Genomic DNA, 21,670 nt, shown 5'->3' with positions numbered 1-21,670 from the left:
CAGTAGACTGCTGACTTATAAAGGAAAGTGAACAGCGCCAAGAACTTACTCCTTGTACTCTGGTAGTCTACGAATTCGTCGTATATTTCTGTCATGCATTTTAAAGTTAATTCATTTTGCACATTTGCACTATTTGAGTGCTGTTAAATTCTCTGGAAATTGTTTTAACACACAACACTCTATAAAACATAACATTGTAAAACACAAGAAGCTACATTTACCTGAAATATATGAGGAAATACAGATTTCACATTCCTACAATCTCAGAATTATATCATTTTTAATGATAGAGTCTACAGACAAAACGAAATACTAGCAATGGGGCATAGTCTTCCTGGATTTTTACCTGATGTTTAGGTGCATTGAGCAGCTGGAGCAAAGATCTTTTTCATCCAGTAGCCAAATGAACAGTAAAATAACTTAATACATGAGATATATACATGAGATCTCATACTGTTGGGCGATAACGGCAGCGAATTTGATGCCGTATCTGAAGATCTGATGGTATTACATTATGACATCCAATTCAAAGTCAAGTATGAAATAAATAATAGCATAAAACTTCTAGAACTTAAAATATCCAACACAAATAAGATACATTACTTTGGCATGCCCAGTATTCCGAAAGCAAATAACCACAGGTGTTACCATCAGTAACAAATCCTGCCAGCAGTACCGGCGTAAGAGGACTAACTTCATGTCAGTGCTTCGTTGTATGCATAAAATCCCCTCAGCTCTACTGAACAGCCAAAAGAAGGCAGCATAATTAAATCAGTTGCTCACAATAATGGGTATAATTCTTCAGTAATAGATGAGCGCTCTCAGAAAAAAGTGCGAATTACTAATAGTAAGCTTTTTTAGCAAACATTTACAGGAACTGTGGAGGACGCAAAGTTAAGAAAGTATGCAGTCATAAAAGATATACCCCGACTTTCATACAAAATTTCCAACTTATCCAAAAATATGAAGGTTAAAATCAACTCTTCCGCCACTAACACACATCAACAAATATTTGTATGTACACTTCCACATATTAATATCCCCCAAAAACGATCATGAATTTATAAACTGATGTGTAATAACTGTCTAAAATTACACATTGGCCAACCATAGGACTTTTGCAACACGTTTTAAGGAACACTTTGATGCCCTATGAAGTAATAGCTCACGTAAATAAGTGTTTGCCATCTATCTTTGAGAAAATAATCAAACAGTAGAAAATACAAAAACAATCTGTAGATTATACACCTTAGAGATATGGGCGACACAACTAATTTTATAGAGGAGATTGAGATCCATGCATATAGGAACACATTTTATGATTTGATTCTGAATGAAACAAGTACCAACTTCCTTCATAATTTCTGAGATGTCTTCTCATCTTTCAAGCCAACATAATTCTGCTATAGTCCAACATGGGCATAGCGTATCTTTTGTGCTTTTTTTAATTTTTTTACCCATTCTGTATGATTACAAGTAAACTACATAAAACTCTAGTGTAAAATTCACATTATATGATACTCATAGCCTGATATGTAAGGATATCATAGCTCATTTCTTACAGTACAGCTGGGCAAACAGCATCTATCATACAATTATCTGTAATATAGAACATTAGATTCGATGTTCAAACTCAGTTTTATGAGTAACAGAAAACAAATCTGACCTGGCTTTTGCACTGTAAACAGTCTTGGTCATCTGAGGAAAGTGTTTAATGCTCTTTCTATTCAGTGTAATAAGAGCGTTTCTCTTTAAGAACCATTATACTATTTATAATATAAACTTCAGCTTTGTACTCGATGTTTATATTTAGTTGTATCATTGCAATAACAAAAGAAAAACATTTGTTTTATTGTGCTCTTCTACTTTACAAAGTCTTGGTCATCTAATGTTCACGTTCAATGCTGGTTCCACTCAATACATAGATACTTTATCTGTTTACAGTATAGTACACTTTACATCAGATTAGGTATTTCACACATATAAATCTTTCTTTGTTAATGTAATACATTTTTGTGTAATTTTAGCCCTTCAGTAGAATGCCATTAAAGAATTTATTTTTCATAATTTTTACTTCTCATTTACACCTTTCAATCAACTTTATCGCTCAAGAAAAGATGTGTTTTACTATTACCATCCTCTCCATAAAGCATCTGTAGATTAGCATCTATACTACTCCAGTATCTTTGAAGCTATTGTCTTTGTTACTCATGTTAAGCTGGGCCACGTTAAGCTGCCATAAGACAGAGAATACACAAATACACGACGATTTCGTCGCACAGAAGCATGCAACACTGTTTTCGACACTTTTTCACATTTTTTTAGCTTTATAATCTCCCCTGGACGTTTCTGTGAAGGTAAAATAGAAAAACAACTTTCATACGTTTACTGAATTTTGATCGAAAAAACTTTCTGTTTATTTGAGGGCACAAAACCAGTAACAAATGTAAAAAAGGGTATAGCAAGAAAGCAAGAAAACGTGTAAGAGCTATCTGCAGATTGATTTGTAACAAATTCGAAAACGTATGGTTTGTTTTAAATAAACTTTATTACATCATATTTGTGCCTGACAGTAGAGGATCTGTGGCAATACTAGAACAGTTTTCAAGTCTACCGAGTTGTCTCGTTCTGCTCTCTCCCTATCTCTCTTGCCCCGTCACCAACCAGTGGGATGTGTGACATGAGAAAGCGCTCACCTAAGAAGACAGAGGTAAACAAACTTCCTAAACTAAGTAATGAATGAATTTGTCACGCAGAACTAAAATTTTGCGAAGTTGGTGGATTTATACTAACTGATTTTCCGATTTTCAAGGACGAGAATACCCCTTTGTATTATCCTAAGAAGCCTAGATTTTACACAACTCATTTTTACATGGAATGGAACTAAAATGAGAAGGGTTAGTAGGAGGAGCAGGGGTGTCCAAGAAAAAATATAAAAAATTTGAAAAGCGCCAAATAAGAGCTATCCAAATGGCCGTATTACTGTTAATTTATCTTGATTTGTGACAGAATAATATCAGTTCTTTTGATTCACTTTGCAAGGCAGTGTTAATGTTGCAAAGGGTGATGATCAACGATTTAGTTGTAGTACAATACTGATCTTTTTCGGTAATTAAAAATAGCACTCATACACATATGATTTTTAACTTATTTGTTTTTATTTATTTATTTAACTTGATTTGGTTAGCGCCATCAGACCCTTTCTTACATCAGACCATCATAGTTACTTAAGATGTAACAGTTTTAATGTGACAAATAGTATTAAAGTGACTTGAGTGTCTGTAGTGACAGTGTGAGTAAATTATACTGACTATGAACTAACCAAGGTAATACTGGCGGCAGTCGTTCTACTGCAGCTGCTGCCACTCATAGTCATAACAGTAATAATAATAATGACAGTATTAACATTAATGATAGGGGTAGATATAAAGAAAATGGTTCAAATGGCTCTAGCACTAAGGGACTTAACATATGAGGTCAACAGTCCCCTAGACTTAGAACTACTTAAACCCAACTAACCTAGGGACATCACACACATCCATGCCCGAGGCAGGATTCGAACCTGTGACCGTAGCAGCAGCACGGTTCCGGACTGCGGCGCATAGAACCGCTCTGCCACAGAGGCCGGCAGATATAAACAGAATTTATACGTGTGCAAGAGATATTTTTTCTGATACAGCGACTTCTGGGGAAACAAAATTTAAGAAGACTCCATCAGCTAAGAATAATGCGAAGACAAAAAGATCTGCTTGCGAAGAAGGATGTATGAGGGGAGAACTGCATGCTGCGACAACGGTAATCCTTGTTGTTGCTTTAGTATATAAGTCATAACCTGTCCTCTGAAGTTGAAAATGTTATTTAGTTCTCTAATATAATGCAGGAGGTTATTCCAGATGCAGGTTCTTGCTACTGAGGCGACTTCGAGAAAGTAGCTAGACGTTGGAATGGGACAGAAAGGATTTTGCTCTGATGGGAGCGTGTGCCTCTGCCATGTTGTTCATACAACAGCATTAAGGTCGAGAATAGATATGATGGACAGTTTTCATTTATAAGGCAGTATAGAAGACTGAGGGTATGGAAATCTCTGCACCTGAGCTTGACTGCACGCAGCCAGAGTAGGTGCGCATGTGAAGGTGAAATGTGATTAAAGAGTCGAACACCATAGATGTAGTAAACGCAGGCATTCGTAACCAGTTCCAGACGCTGTGAGCTCACTTGAGAAATGTATGGTAGGATTTAATCGTTGTAATTAATAATTGGTAGTATAAATGTTTTACAACTTCTTTTTTCAGGTCAAAACGGAATAGCTTTTTATATTTTTGTAGAGCATGGGGAGATGCTGATGCTTTCTTGCACGTTGGATTTACGAGCTCGGTCCAATTTAAATTTCATCTATTATTACTCCACGACTTTTTCCTGAAGGAGAAAAGTTGATATTCGTCCCATTTAGGGCTAAAGATGGTGCGGATCACCGATACTTTGGGTTAATGTGCCTTGTAGAATGACGTACCAGCACCGTTTGGGTTTTGAATGGGTTGAGCTGTAACCGTGTATCCTGAGCCCATTTCGATAGTGCACACAGGTCGGTACTGAAATTTTTGATAGATGTCTTCATGTTTATTGGTTTTGCATTTAGATACAACTGGGGATCGTCAGCGTACATGTGGCATTTACAGTAGGACGAAACTGTTGACAAATTACTTACGTACAGTGAAAAGTGTATAGAACCTAATATTGAGCCCTGGGCGACGTCTGATACTACTTGCCTTTGTGGTGCCGAAAATGACGCACTGGTGGCGAGACGTCAGGTATGAGCGAAACCACTGCACTGCACTTGGCGAGAAATTTAGCCTGCTAAGTTTGGGAAGTCAAATCTCAGAGTCAACAATGTCAACGACTTTGCTGAAGTCTAAGAAGCACATTATAGTTGCCTCTTATGTATCCACGGCACGTTTCAGGTCATTTTTACCTTTATTAAGACAGATTTTGTGCAGCGATGTTTATGGAAGCCTGATTGTTATTGTCAAGTGGGTTGTTTCTAGTTAGGTAGATGGTTAGCTGCTCATGGAGTGTATATTCTAAGGCCTTGGACAGCAGAAACAATGCAAATCGATCGGTAACCGGAGGGTGCTGTTGAAATTTATCTTAATTAATAAAAGATGAAGAAGATTATGTGAATATGCATGTGTTTGCATTATTTCTGGATTTTCTCTTTTCTCTTTTTGAATGTATAGCCTCTTTATGAATGTAAGCTGTTGCAGACCAGCTACTTCCGATCACAGGAAAGAAATATGTGCATAAGCTAACCACATGTTTACAGTTAAGAACTAAGGCTATCTGTGAGAATGAGAAACAAATGTGACTGCAAGAAGGTAAATGAAATATGCTCTGTCTGAACCAACTCTGTCTATTACAAAAAAAGGCTGTGAACTTTAATGAGAATAATAAATTGACCCTGTAAAATTTAAAAGTCGTGTCTCCTCGATTTCGTTTACCTGTATCTCAATGCATAATGCTGTGCAGCTGCTCTCATAAAAAAAGAAGAAAAGATGCATCTCAATTTCTGAGCTGCTACTAACTACAGAGAATCATGAGAGTGCAATGCGATCTCTTAAATACATCCAAAGAAAACTCGGTTCTCATAAAATGTATCTCTCACTCATCAAAAAGAATATCTATCAGGCAATGGGAACTGGATAATGACGTAGGATAATCTTAGTTACTCTCTAGACAAACATTCTGATGCAGAAACTGTATTAAAAACCCTCATCTCAAAAAAATTTATTTACGCTATTCCATTTACAATATTTCACCTTTGAAGGCTTAGCAACCAATAAGAAAATATTTCATTAAAAATTACGAGAGCTTAAGTCAACACTGAAGAAATACAAAAATTCAACGAATCATGAAAATTTATTGTAACATAAAAGTCCTCATATTAACGATTAAATTCCTTTCGTCTATGTGACAAAACTTAATAAAAATAGCAAGAGGTTCCTGTTTAAGTGTGTGTGTTGAAACAAGAAAGCATAACTAAAAGATGGCACAATCAAGTAAAATACGTTCATGCGTTATCTTAAATCCTAGTCCTCTCAAAATAGTACCTATCTTAGTAAATCCATCTCATTCAGCGTGTAATGATAACATTCCTTTCATAATAATATCTTCCAACAGATCAATAAAACAATTCCGAAGAGCACTACTTTCTACGTCCTTCCTGTACAAGCTCACTGCCATGGCACCTCCACCATAATTCTCCAACTTCTCTCCACATGATTAACATTTAACACCCGCGTATTTTCGTAGAGGAAAGATGACCTAACTAGTTTCCCGGCAGCCCAACGTCTCTGACATTGCTGCATACATATAATTGAACGCTAAAAATATTACACAGGCGTCCTAAGACATCCAAAAATAAGAAAATAACCTATAAAATTATATACACATATCTTTCATTACCCCTCGGCACCTCCAGCAGAATTTTGTGCAGTGACATTTGTAAGTGACAAATATCAGTTCTATAACGAAGTTATAAAATAGAGTAGAAAATACATAAGTTAAAACAATGGAATAAGAACACAGTGTGCATAAAAAACGTAACTTGTTTTAGAGTAATGGCAAATGTATTACATCATCGTGCGCAGGTACACAAACACAATAATAAATACCAGTGTGCACTAGGTACAAGTAAGAAATACAAACCGGCCGATGTGGCCGAGCGGTTCTAGGCGCTTCAGTCTGGAACCGCGCGACCGCTACGGTCGCAGGTTCGAATCTTGCCTCGGGCATGAATGTGTGTGATGTCCTGAGGTTAGTTAGGTTTAAGTAGTTCTAAGTTCTAGGGGACTGATGGCCTCAGATGTTAAGTCCCATAGAGCTCAGAGCCATTTTTAAGAAAGACATACAATTCAGTATGATATTCAAATTATATAATAATATTATTCATAATAATCGCCCTTTTTCTGTGTTACTATTTTGTATATATAAGACATGGTTAATGGCTACACATTGCACATCGTATGTGAAAGTGCTGCTCTAAGTTTGTTTCATCACAAAGACCAAGATAACATTTCACTAAAATGTTATATTTGAATAGCATTGCGCAAAAGGTGTTGTCATGGGGAAATATATTTTCAAGGAATATTGGCAACAACATGAATGTACACAGTACAAAATTAAAATCTTGTAGAAGAGTGTTTGAAGCAAATATTTTTCGAAGACTTTATTAAGAAGACGTTTCAAATCCAACAGACTTCGACAGGTGTTGCGTAAGTAGATGAGTTCATGTGAAAATAGGCTAAGAGCATACTCAGAGGATACAGTACCAGTCCATAAATTCTCCACTGACAAAACCAATGTGTCTCATAACTATACTGCCGGGTGCAAAGTTCCATATTAAGATGAAAACTTAACTTCAGTTCATCAAATGTCTTGTAGTTGATAGTAACCGTGTCATAAATCGAATTCAGGGCAGCTAGATTTTTACCAAGAGACAATCAGCAGGAGAAGTTCTGTCTTTTGTTTTCTCAGTGAGTAAGAGACAACGTTCTTCTTTGAGTTCTGCATGCCTGTAAATGGCTGGAGTGACATCTTAATAGGTTGACTAAATTTACATTTACATCTATATGCTTACTTTGTGAGCCACCATGCGGTGTGTGGAGGAGGGTGCCCTTTACCTCTACTAGTAATTCCCTCCCCCATTCCACTCACAAATAGACTGAGGGTAAAAGATTGCCTATACGTGTCCCTATGAGCTCCAATTTCTAGTGTCTTATCTTCGTGGTCCTTATGCAAAATTTATGTTGTGTAGGGGTAGAATTCTTTCGCAGTCAGCTTCAAATGTCAGTTCTCAATAGTGTTCCTCGAAGAGAACATCGCCTTCTGTCCAAGTACTCCCATTTGAGCTTCCTGGCGAGTGTAACCCGACTGATGCTCTTCCAAAGTGAATCTCATGATCAATTTAAATGATTAGACAATCGATCTGATATCAGTGAGATGTTGCTGGGCGGGTGCATACGAGAGCTAGAATACCATACCACAGATATGATTTAGGAGTTGCAATGAGATATTTTAACGAAATTTCAATCTCCCACCTACACAGGTAGAGATGACCATAGTAATAAAATCAGCTATATTACCGAACTCATGAAGTATGCATAGCACTATCCTGATATTTACAACTTCTCTGTGCTGTTAGCTTAAGAGACTTTGTATGTAAGTGTTTAGTTACTTTAAGAGAGTTTGAAAATGAGGAAGCATCCTGTGACAGAGGTAGAACATGCTCTTAGCAATCCGTCATGAGCCTAAAATGAGTTTAATATTCTAGTGATGTGATGCAGGTCGTAAGAGATATTAAACAGATTAGAACATTTTTTTTTTTTCCTGATGAAAGAATATTTAGAGAAGATACAGCGTATGCCATACTGTTTCAGGATTTTCACAAGTAATGATACTTTACCGATTTGAAAATGGTGTATGCCCCGATTTCTTCAAAACTAACTCGTATGAAAGGGAGGAGTTCTACATTTCGCCTGAGAACTTCGAGGTGCATGGTCAACACATCCCTCTGTCAGACTGGGTAAATTGGGGAGAGTCTACGTTGAGGGGAATTGCAATTAGATGTATATATCCAAGCCGTACTGTCTTGTCTTGCAGTGAGTCGTGGCTGGCGAGTGAGCATTAGTCTTCGTTTCACTAGAAGCTAACTTTGTAACTATACAAAGGATGCCCTGACCTTTCAGCTCTTGCCCGCAGTCACAGGGACCAGTCCCAGTTGCGGTGCACTCTGTATGACAGACTAGCGAAGTAAGTAACCAGAATGCTAGGTGAGCAGCGATAGAAGTGGACGTGTATTTGCATGAGAAGATTCAATATAATGGGCGTATTCACTGGAAGATTATTCCCCCCTATTTACACTGATCAGCGAGTGCTTGGTGATAGCCTCCCTGATCTCTAGGGTTTGTTGGGACCAGCATGTGGATGCCGTAGGATGTGGATGCAGCTCCTGGCACAGGCAAAGTGCCATGGTGGTATACGAAAGTTTCCCTAGTCTCCAACATCAAATCATGACAACTCCTATGGAATCGATCGTGGTTTAAGTGTATGTATTTCCAAAGTGCCCTGTCCATGTGCTGACAGCTGCTGTGTGTGGCATTGAGTGTTTCTCAATACAGCCCAGTGGACTCTGTCTTGCACAAAATGGAGAAGCTGTATTTGTTTAAATAAATGTGGATTTGTTGTTGTTAGTATACTATCATGCAGTAGCACCTATCTCCTCCTCCTTCTGCTTCCTGGAGTAGCAGAGAGAACCAGCTTGGCAGTTGTATAGTGCTTTAATAAAACACTTATCGGATCAGTAGGTGGTCAGGAATTACACAACCATGGCAGCACAAATTCACACCAAAATTTGATATTACAACTATAATTTTATACGGCACTGCTCTCAATCACAATGTCAAATTCCCGATCGACCCGTTTATTGATTCCTATAGTGGTATTGCGAGAACACTTCAGTCAAATCCATGCCAGGTCTACTGCAGATTGTTTAAAGAAATAGTGCACCTGAACCTAAATTTGAAATTCTCACTACCTTTCAACTACCTGTAATCCCTGGAAGATGAATTTTATAAATGAAGAATATATTATTATATCCTCTTCAATAAAATCGAATTTCCTGTCGTAGGATTCTTCCAGTCCACCAGCTCAACACTTTTTCCCGAATTTTTTTTTTTTCGGAAGGGTCGGGGATGGAGGGGGAGAGTGGTTGTGGATGGGACGTTCTCTGGAGGTAGCGTTGTGCAGTAGCTCAGTCGATCCCTACATGTCACCTTGAGCACACACACAAAAATTTCCAACAAGACAAAAACTCCAATCTGCATCAGAGTAATTATACAATTAGGGCACATATTTGCTGCCCAAGGTAATACTTAAACTTTCCAGTCCAATAGCTCAGCACGGACTGATTAGTTCCCACCATATCTCCAGGGGGAAAGGGGGAGGGGAGGGGCTGAGTTTTCTCTGCTAATTTCTAACAAAATAGCACCCAAAATAAAGAAAATAAACTACCTTGTGTTCTCCCTGTGTTCTAAGCTCAGCACAGACTGAGTCTTTTTCCCACCACTTTCCAGATGGGTAAGGAGAGGGGAGTGGGAGGAGGGGAAGGGATTGCTGTGTGATTTCCGAAATTGTGTGGGTTATTAATTGATAAATTTAATTAATTAGTCAATTAATTTGATATCAAGAGTGTGCTTGTATCAAAGAGAGGAAGGTTTGGGGATTTCCCAGAGCGGTGGGGGAGGAGTAGGCGGAGGAGGAGGGATGGGTGTTTGTTGGAAGAATGGATTATCCCCAGGAGGTCATAAATCAACCCACAGAAGGTCATAAATCAGTTAGCATAACAGCAGGTTAAAGGGAGGGGAGGGGCTCATAAATCAATCAGGTTAGCCCCTGAAAGTATGCTTGCCTCAGAATGTATGCAACCCACACAAACAAAATGCACCTGAGCCACCTTTGACCTAGTACTATAAATAGCATGTTCCATTTCCGCAATATTTGTGGTGCACGTTTTAGGTGATTCACCCAGTATGTACTAAACTGATGTAGGATGGACAAAAATCTGTAGGTGATCCAGCTTGCGTTCCTTCAAGAGATCTTTCCTGGAATGTTTGCAATTAGGAAGCTAAATTCTTGCAAATAAATTGCTCATTTCACCAAAAGATTGTAGAGAAGTTTGGCAGTCATGAGAAATTGTAAAGCATGTGATTCTGTGTAAAGTTTTGTGTGGTTTCCAAATAAAATATGTCAAAACTTAATAAATGCCCAAACAACTGCTAATGTCTCTACTTCAGTGATCGAATAATTACGCTCTGCAGGGAATAGAGCTCGAATGGAAACTGCAATTTTTTTAACTTTTACACGATTTTCTTCAACTTTCTGAAGTATGTGTACACAAAAACTTGTTTTGGAATAATCAGAGGTTATACAGAAGTCATGAGAAAAGTCAGGATGGGAAAGTAAAGGTACAACCAGTAAAGCTTGTTTCAGTGTACCAAATTCTCTCTGGACCTATTCATCCCAAGATCAATTTGTGATTTGGCCACTTAATTGATATCATCACCAAGTGTCAAGATCCTTGTAATGAATGAAGCGACGAAAGAAATTTCTGAGGCCTAAGAAACTTCTATCTTGGCGTTTTCTTTTCTTTTCTTTTCTTTTTTTTTTTTTCCTTGTTGGAACGGCAATATCACAAATGGTCTGAAGCTTGTCTGGATCAAGTTTTTTACCAGAATCTGAAATAATAAGTTCTACAAGTTTAACAGAAGATTCATCGACTATGGATTTATTTAAGTTGACAGTGATTTCCATGATTTGAAATGCTTTCTGGCATAGAGTTCAGAGTGCTGTTGTGTTGATACCAAGTTTCCTCTGCAATAAGGATGTCATTAACATAAGTTGTAATTAAGTTCTTGAAATCTTCTAGAAGAATGAAAAAGCTACTGATAGAATATCTAAACCGAAAGGTAGTGTGCTAAATTGGTAACAAATTCCAAAACATAAAAAGGCTTTGTATTTATGACAATTTGGATGTAATTCAACTAGTCGAAAACTGGATTTAAAGTCAAGTGTGGAAAATATGTTAACACCATGAAATTTCTGAAGTTACATCCAACATCTGAGTTCTGTGAGTTTTCAGTACAATACCCCATTAATTTGAATTGATTCAACAACAAGTTTGAGAGAGCCATATTTTTTCGATACGGTTTGTATGGGTTTATTGTAAAGGCTAGCTGCTGTCTCAGTGATACCTCGCTGGAGCATAGATTCAGTTTCCTGTTTAATCTTTTCTCTGCAAATGAAAGGAATGGTGTAATGCCTGGCTATATGCGTTATGAGGTTTCACCTGAAACTCGTAAACAACTTCCCTAATAGTTCCGTCATCGAAAATGTCATCATGAGTATGATGAATCTGCTGTAACTGCTGCCTATTTCGGTCTGATGCTGCTAAACAATTACCTAATTTAACCAGCATTGCCTGAAAAATATCTACGTTCAATTCAACATCTCCATTCATGGAAGGAAAATCTTCATGAGTGCAGCGTGAGATGTACCAGTTCATACTTTTAGTTGAAGTTAAAAAATGTAATCTGTTGCTACCTTGTTCTTCCAGCTATGCTCGAAGTGTAATGTCATCTGAGTTTCATTGTTATGTAGCAAAATGCATGAATTGTTGAAATTAAGAATGGCTTCATGTTTCTCTAAGAAGTCCATACCAAGAGTTGCTTCTGTCGTAACTAAGGAGCAATCAAGAAGTTTTCAAAAAATGTGTGACCTTGTACTGCGAATTCCAAATGCTTTTGCATTTTGATATCAACTACTATTTACTGAAACAGCACCTGTTACTTTACTTCCTCGTACAGGGTAAAGCTGGACAAGTTTCAGTGGAATTACATTTGTTAAACGCTGAATCACAGATTACTCTGCTGGGAGAACCTGAATCTAGAAAGTCTTCCTATCTGAATACTGGTAAGTGGTTGGTAACTGTGTTTCTCTGGTTCTTAATTATCATGCAAGAGCTATCCCTTATATCTTCTTAACAGATAATATTTTTAGGTCTGTCATCAGAATGAGTAGCACGCTGTTTTGTCTCAACATGAACATCCTCTGAACTCTAGACTATTAGTCATTGTTGTCCCACTCTGTCGCGTCTCTGTGTATTGGGCGATGAAGCTTCTACTATTTGTTCTGATTGTTGTGGTTCAGAATTATTAGAAAAATGTTGTCATGGATGGAAGCGACCGCCTGACTCATTCAATGAAAAGTTCTGCTGATTTTTGAAATTGTTTCTTCTCCAGTTTTTATTTCTCCTGTGTCTGTGTCTGTCATTTTCTCTGTAATTATAGTTTTGCTGCCTGTGATCATAATGATCTTGTTGGTACAGTTGCTGGCAATGAGTATACAGATTGCTCTTTCTCTGTACCTGATTGTTGCCAGAATTATTAGGCTGTGACCAGGACTACTGATGTGAAGAATTGTTCATTTTACCTTCTGTATTGTATGATTGTTGGTTGCTGCGGTATATGTTCGAATTTTGTTGGGAATTGTTATGTGGTGAGCTATTAAAATTCGCTATTCCCTGATAACTGTTTTTAGTCTCTAGAATGAAATTTTCACTCTACAGCGGAGTGTGTGCTGATATGAAACTTCCTGGCAGATTAAAACTGTGTGCCGGACCGAGACTCGAACTCGGGAACTTTGCCTTTCGCGGGCAACTGTTCCGCCAACTGAGCTACACAAGCACGACTCACACCCCGTCTTCACAGCTTTAAAGCTTAAAAGCTGTGAGGACGGGGAGTGAGTCGTGCTTGGGTTGCTCAGTTGGTAGAGCACTTTCCCGTGAGGACGGGGCGAGAGTCGTGCTTGGGTAGCTCAGTTGGTAGAGGACTTGCCCGCGAAAGGTAAAGGTCCCGAGTTCGAGTCTCGGTCCGGCACACATCTGCCAAGGAGTTTCATGTTCTGAGTCTGTCTGTTCTTCCAGTACTGGTTGTCTCTGTTGTCATGAAATGATCGTGACTGTCCTCTATTATGTAGGTCTGATAATTACGTTTATTGCGTGAAAAGGTACTGTTTCTGTAACAATTGTTACATTCGTCAGTTTCGAGAAGTTGTAAAAGATCGCGAAAAGCATTTGTGTTATATATCTTGTGTTCTGTTAGTAATTATATAAGTAATGATCTCGAAAGTTTTGAAATGGATAGCTGCATTAGTGCAAATGGGCTGTATGGTGTTGTTAATGGTGACTTTGTTGTGCTATGTGTTTAAAAAATTAAGTTAAACTTGCGAACTGTGAGTTGTCAAAATTTGGTTGGCTGAGAAGTTTGACCTTGACCCCATGCTGTGTTGTTTCAGACCAGTAAGCGGCAAGAAATGCATTCCGAAATTCCTCTAATGAGTAACGTAGTCAAGCTATAGGTCGCATATGCATAACTGGTTCTCCTTCTAAAAGGCTGCATACAAATTCTAATTTATACATGAGTGGCCAAGTAAATGGTAAAGAGAAACTCAATTATTAAATCCAATTTAAAAGCTGTAAATCATTAGCACCATTGCGAATTTAGAACTTTTTTACTGACAATAAATGTTTGTAGTCAAAACTGTAGTGTCTTGCAGTATCACTAAAATTGTGCCTGTTAAAACGAGTCTGAGGATGCTCACATTCATAAGCAAAGTCTCTTTCTCGTGTAAGTCTGTCTAAATGTTGTTGGTGCAGATATTCGTGTTTGCGTCCGTGATGATTCTCACTGCAATCACGTGTGAAGATTCATTTGTCAAATTCTTCTCAATCTCATCGAGATTAGTGTGTAACCTGTTTACTTCCTGTTTGTGTTGTTTGTTAATTTCCATTTGTTCTTCCTTGAAGTGTACTAGAGATCAGAACTCTTCCGTATCAGCAAAATGTACTGGCTGTGTACCATTAGAGTTACCGTCTATATTTAACTCGATTTGCTTTGCTTGAAAGATCATCTACTTGTCCTTTGAGCATGTCGAACTGTTCTTTCGTACTGATATCAACCTTCTCTGTCACTGGTTCTAAATGTTGTATTTGTTCCGAATGCTTTTGTGATTTCCTTTTGCAATTTGGAAGCTGCGGCGCAAGGGCTACCTTGTTAAACTAGTCCCTGGTCCAGGCCACAGGGAAAAAACTTGGGGTTAAAGAGTAGTGGAAGATATCTTTTATAGTCGCCAGTAGTGGGTCAATAATAGGCTTCATGATTTGGACTGTGATGCCATCGTGTCCAGTACACGATGATCTGACTCACACGGTATACAAACACTGCACTCAAGAATGTTGCTTTAATTCGACTTTCCGATTGTAGTAGAGACAAACAAAGACATCATAATACACCTAATAATGGAGGGGGATAGAGTAACAAATGATCCACGCCACCCAAAAAACTATGCGAATGAGCATTTTTCGAGTACTGCAGTGAAGCTACAGCAAAAACCGCAGAAACAATATATCACCTGTAAATAATTGCGCACCTGGTACAATGATGTTGCTACCAGCCACAGAGCATTAAGTCAGTAAAACTGTACAAAAACTAAAAAATAAAAAGTCAGTAGTCTTAGATGAAATTGCAATGTGTACACTGAAACAGTGCATAGGAGTACACGTCTTCTCTTAACAAACATAAAAAACGAATCCTTCGCATTAGGATAATTTTCAGTGTATTTAAAACAGGCAAGAGTTGTACCTCAGCTAAAGAAAGGTAATGCAAATACATAGAAAATTACTGGTCAAATTTCACGCTGTCACAATTCTAAAAAGTAACAGAATAAATTATGAAAGACAGATTGCTTGAATAAGTCACAGCTTGGTTTTCGAAGTAGAAGAAGAAATGGAATCAGCCACAGTAGAATTAAAAAAAAAAAAAAAAAAAAAAAAAAAAAAAAAAAAAAAAAAAAAAAAAAAAAAAAAAAAAAGGTTGCAATGGCTCTGAGCATTATGGGACTTAACATCTATGGTCATCAGTCCCCTAGAACTTAGAACTACTTAAACCTAACTAACCTAAAGACATCACACAACACCCAGTCATCAGTAGAATTACAAAATGTGTACTTGTTGCTCTTAACAAGTATCAGTGTGTCACAGGAATGTTTTTACGTCTTTCTAAGGCTTTTGATATCGTTGACCATCAGATTCTAGTAATTAAGCTAGAAGCATTAGGAATAATACGGGTAGCTAATGACTGGCTCCGATCGTACCTAGCGAATAGGGTACAAAAAGTAGAGATAACACATACCTCAAATTACTCAAACGTTTTAGAAAAAGACTTATCAGAGACAAAATACATTAATATTGCAGTTCCTCAGCGTAGCATTTTAGGAAAATGTGTGTGAATTCCTAAGGGACCAAACTGCTGAGGTCATCGGTCCCTAGACTTACAACCTACTTAAGCTAACGTAAACTAACGTATGCTAAGAACAACATACCCACCGATGCCCGAGGGAGGACTCGAACCTTCGGCGGGAGGGGCCGCGAAATCCAATACATGGTGCCTCAAACCGTGCAGCCATTCCGCGCCGCCAGGACCAGTTCAAATGGCTCTGAGCACTATGGGACTTAACATCTATGGCCATCAGTCCCCTAGAACTTAGAACTACTTAAACCTAACTAATCTAAGGACAGCACACAATACCCAGCCATCACGAGGCAGAGAAAATCCCTGACCCCGCCGGGAATCGAACCCGGGAACCCGGGCGTGGGAAGCGAGAACGCTACCGCACGACCACGAGATGCGGGCCCAGGACCAGTACTGTGTCTTATATACATCAGTGATTTTGCCACTAGAGTTTGCCATGTGGAGAAAATTCGTTTCGCTGATGAAAACAATATTATAGCCACTAAGAAAACGAAAGAACTAAATTATTCCAAGTAAATGCCAGGATGGTTCCTACTATAACGCAATGGCCAACTACCTGTCCCATCCTGTAAGTATGTAGCTGTCTGTACGTGTGAATTTCTTTATTTTTGAAAAGGATGGTAGCTGAAGTATTGAATTAAACTTGTGTCACAGCAAGCACCTGAAACCAGGTCTTCTGCCTACTACGCAGATGTGGTAACCACAACATGACCACAACACTATGCGTACCACAGCTGAAGGTACTATCCTCGTCCAGTGCCGTCCCGAACGCCTTCAGCACATTTCCCGATCTTAAATGGTCAGCATTGCCATGGCTCTCTGATACTGGAATAGCAAATGGTTCAAATGTCTCTGAGCACTGTGGGACTTAACATCTGAGGTCATCAGTACCCTAGAACTTAGAACATACAATACAATACATCTGCCTAGTAGGCATGTGACCTGGCTTCAAGTCTCAACTGTGGCACAGATTTTAATTCGTTAGCTCAGCTTCTGTCGTAACTGAAGATAAGGTTAAGACTCATATGTGTCCACGAAAATGTAATTTCATCAGATCAATTGAGCATCTACGCCTGAGGTACAGGCTGAATTTCCCCATTACGTACAATGCTGGGGTGCTATTCCAAGCCGGCCGTGGTGGCCGAGCGGTTAAGGGCGCTACAGTCTGGAACCGCACGACCGCTACGGTCGCAGGTTCGAATCCTGCCTCGGGCATGGATGTGAGTGATGTCCTTAGGTTAGTTAGGTTTAAGTAGTTCTAAGTTCTAGGGGACTTATGACCACAGCAGTTCAGTCCCATAGTGCTCAGAGCCATTTGAACCATTTGAAAAACCGACAAAATCACAGACAGGATGAGTAAGATACTGAAAACCATAATGAGTGTACATGTTAGTAGTGGCCCAAAAACCACTTTTTATTCATGGTCTTCAAAAACAACCTTTTATTCTCAGCGCAATTTCAGTGCTAAGTAATTTAATAAGTGGCTGATGTTCATCAGCGAATTTGACTTGCAAAGAAGGCGCCCTCAAGAGTCGCCTTTCTAGAAACTTTAATGGCTTTAATGATTACTTCAATGAACTGTGCGAAGTAAATAAAGAGATGTGATAGTAACCGCTTTTGATTTATGGCGGAGCGCGCCAGCGTTCTGACTGGGTCGCGGTATCGAACCCGTAATCTGGTATTCCGCCGACGAGCGCAGTCGCCGAGGCCGGCTGATGAATTACAGCACAGCAGCGCAGGCAGCCCCAGGCCGCCTTATTACAGAAGAGAGAGGCGGCGTGGCTGCGAGTTACAGCTGCTGTTGCCCACGACCGGTTCTGCTTACGCGCGCTCCGCGATGATGCTGCTCCACTAACCAACAGCCGCGCGCACAAGTTTTGCTTTTAATTTCCTCCCATATGAATGGGTAAGTCTACTTAGATTCTGTACTTTTGTTATGTAGTGTCTAAAAAACTAAACTCCGTCCGAACAGGACTTAGAAGACCCAAAGGTACCGACCGGCCGCCGCGTCATCCTCTCAGCCCAGGGGCGTCACTGGATGCGGATACGGAGGGGCATGTGGTGAGCACACCGCACTCCAAGCCGTTGTCAGTTTTCGAGACGGGAGCCGCTACTTCTGTCAAGTAGCTCTTCAGTTTTGACTCACAAGGGCTGAGTGCACCCCGCTTGCCGACGAATGCCGGACATTTGCCACGCCGGAAATTTGCCACGCCGGACATTTGCCACACTTGCCCCTTCGCCAGGTAGCGATCCTTCAGGTAAGGGACGCCTTTCCTCGTACTACTTCTGTTCGCCTTCAAACCTCCGTCTCCACATCTTACTCGATACAACCAGTACGTAAGGGACCTTCTTCTTCGACATCTTGACCAAATAAAGAGCTTCTTTCCGAAATAGAAATATTTATAACTTTTGGGAAACGAGAGCAGTACCGACGATTATGTCAGTATGTAATTAGTTCTGCCAAGTATAAATATAGATCCCTCTGTCTGTACGGTAGCTTCCTTTCACGCTTACTAATTGCGATAGAAACAGTCCATCGACATGAGAGAAACAAAGAAAGGAAAGATGTAAAGAGAATGCCAATGTACGCTAATCATTTCTTTTTGATCACTGCATTTGTGCCTACTTTAATTACTACAACTTCATGCCCAAAAGCCAATAACGAAAGACGAAATGGGTATGTGAATTTTTGAAAAGAAGAACGACATACTCCATATTAATTTACTCTCTAAAACGCGATATCCCTTGCGGCGAAACATTAGTTAATAAAGTGTAGCGGGACAATGTTCAAAACATGACTGAAATTACGTTCACTAAATAGAGATACGATCATCTATGATTGACATGTCATCTAAAGTCGACATACAATTTTAAAATGTTAGAAATAAGGAAATGAAGTAATACAGAATGCTATGCTTTTAACGTACGTTGTTGTTCTACATTGTTTAGCTCTGGTATTTACAGGGTCACAGAGAAAGCATGCTAGGTTTTGGAGGAAAAGCCGTAATTGTAATGATCTGCACTACAACAGAAACAAGAGGCATAACTTAAGGAAAAATAATGTAATATGTGTTCCAGCTCACAAGCGACAGTGAAGCAGATGGTTCCTGTGACTTAGTATGAGCAGAGGTTATATTCGACAACCGGAATAAATTAATAACTGGCTCTTTAAACAGACTCCCGGTCTCAGATGAAACAGTTGCTGAACAGTTCAAAGAAAACTTGAGTATTATCACAAATAGGTACCCCACTCACACAATTATACACTCCTGGAAATGGAAAAAAGAACACATTGACACCGGTGTGTCAGACCCACCATACTTGCTCCGGACACTGCGAGAGGGCTGTACAAGCAATGATCACACGCACGGCACAGCGGACACACCAGGAACCGCGGTGTTGGCCGTCGAATGGCGCTAGCTGCGCAGCATTTGTGCACCGCCGCCGTCAGTGTCAGCCAGTTTGCCGTGGCATACGGAGCTCCATCGCAGTCTTTAACACTGGTAGCATGCCGCGACAGCGTGGACGTGAACCGTATGTGCAGTTGACGGACTTTGAGCGAGGGCGTATAGTGGGCATGCGGGAGGCCGGGTGGACGTACCGCCGAATTGCTCAACACGTGGGGCGTGAGGTCTCCACAGTACATCGATGTTGTCGCCAGTGGTCGGCGGAAGGTGCACGTGCCCGTCGACCTGGGACCGGACCGCAGCGACGCACGGATGCACGCCAAGACCGTAGGATCCTACGCAGTGCCGTAGGGGACCGCACCGCCACTTGCCAGCAAATTAGGGACACTGTTGCTCCTGGGGTATCGGCGAGGACCATTCGCAACCGTCTCCATGAAGCTGGGCTACGGTCCCGCACACCGTTAGGCCGTCTTCCGCTCACGCCCCAACATCGTGCAGCCCGCCTCCAGTGGTGTCGCGACAGGCGTGAATGGAGGGACGAATGGAGACGTGTCGTCTTCAGCGATGAGAGTCGCTTCTGCCTTGGTGCCAATGATGGTCGTATGCGTGTTTGGCGCCGTGCAGGTGGGCGCCACAATCAGGACTGCATACGACCGAGGCACACAGGGCCAACACCCGGCATCATGGTGTGGGGAGCGATCTCCTACACTGGCCGTACACCACTGGTGATCGTCGAGGGGACACTGAATAGTGCACGGTACATCCAAACCGTCATCGAACCCATCGTTCTACCATTCCTAGACCGGCAAGGGAACTTGCTGTTCCAACAGGACAATGCACATCCGCATGTATCCCGTGCCACCCAACGTGCTCTAGAAGGTGTAAGTCAACTACCCTGGCCAGCAAGATCTCCGGATCTGTCCCCCATTGAGCATGTTTGGGACTGGATGAAGCGTCGTCTCACGCGGTCTGCACGTCCAGCACGAACGCTGGTCCAACTGAGGCGCCAGGTGGAAATGGCATGGCAAGCCGTTCCACAGGACTACATCCAGCATCTCTACGATCGTCTCCATGGGAGAATAGCAGCCTGCACTGCTGCGAAAGGTGGATATACACTGTACTAGTGCCGACATTGTGCATGCTCTGTTGCCTGTGTCTATGTGCCTGTGGTTCTGTCAGTGTGATCATGTGATGTATCTGACCCCAGGAATGTGTCAATAAAGTTTCCCCTTCCTGGGACAATGAATTCACGGTGTTCTTATTTGAATTTCCAGGAGTGTAGTTGGCAGTGACTTCAATCTACCTTCCGTATGTTGACAAAAATACATTTTATAGACCCTGTTGTAAATAGACCTCATAGCCACAAATAATCCTGAGCATCACGACGGGTACAGGGATTAGTGAACACAGAGTCGTAGCGAGGCCCAGTTCCATAACAAAGAAATTCACCAAAACTAAACGCGAAATATATCTATTTATAAAAGCAACTAAAAATTCTGTTGACATCTTTCTAAGAGACAGTCTCCAATTCATGCAAACTATCTAAGTAAAGACCATATGTGGCTTATGTTCAAAGAAATAGTATCAACAGCACTCGAGAGATTCATACCAAATAAATTAATAAGAGACGGAATTGATCCCCCATGGCACACAAAACACGACAGAAAGTTGCTGCTGGACTACTGAAAAGGGCAAGTATAATTTAGACCAATGCAAAATCTCCAATATTGGCGAAGTTTTACTGAGGCTCGAAATTTGGTGCAGATTTCAATGCGAGGTGCTTTTAATAGTTTCCACAACGAAACTCTCTGTAGAAATGTTAAGTAAATCAGCGGAAAGGCTAGGTAAGCGATGAGGAGGAGGAGGAGGAGGTTGAGGAGGGGGAGGGGGAGGGGGAGACAAGGGACCCAACCCTTCGGAGCAGGTAAAATCGTGACAAATGTCGGACGGGGCAAATGTCCGCATACCCTTGCCAACAGCGCTAGGTAGAGCGGACGATCACCCATCCAAGTGCTAGCCTAGCCCGATAGCGCTTAACTTCGGCGATCTGATGGGAACCGTTGTTACCACTGCGGCAAGGCCGTTGGCGTTATGTAGTCTACCGTCCATAAATCTGTCAGTCGCACTGAAATTCACGAACTTAAACTGAGGTGACAAAAGTCATGCGATAGCTCTAATACCGTGTCGAACCTCTTTTTACCATACGTAGTGCAGCAACGGGACGTGGCATGGGATTAACAAGTCATTGGATGATCCCAGTAAAAATACTGACCCATAATTGCGAAAGTGTTGTCTATGTATGACATAGTGCCGCTGAACTTTTGAGACTGGGTAATTTTCTTC

General features: G+C 40.5%; 1 pseudogene; it reads right to left on the bottom strand.

Moving 5' to 3' along the window:
• Positions 1 to 21,297: 21,297 nt before the first annotated feature.
• LOC124778395 lies at positions 21,298 to 21,415 on the bottom strand (annotated as a pseudogene).
• Between the last annotated feature and the right edge of the window lie 255 nt (positions 21,416 to 21,670).

This window comes from Schistocerca piceifrons, chromosome 2, assembly GCF_021461385.2.
Source record: "Schistocerca piceifrons isolate TAMUIC-IGC-003096 chromosome 2, iqSchPice1.1, whole genome shotgun sequence".
Lineage (NCBI taxonomy): Eukaryota > Metazoa > Arthropoda > Insecta > Orthoptera > Acrididae > Schistocerca > Schistocerca piceifrons.
Note: the sequence above shows the minus strand (reverse complement) of the source record. Positions and strands in the feature narration are given on the sequence as shown.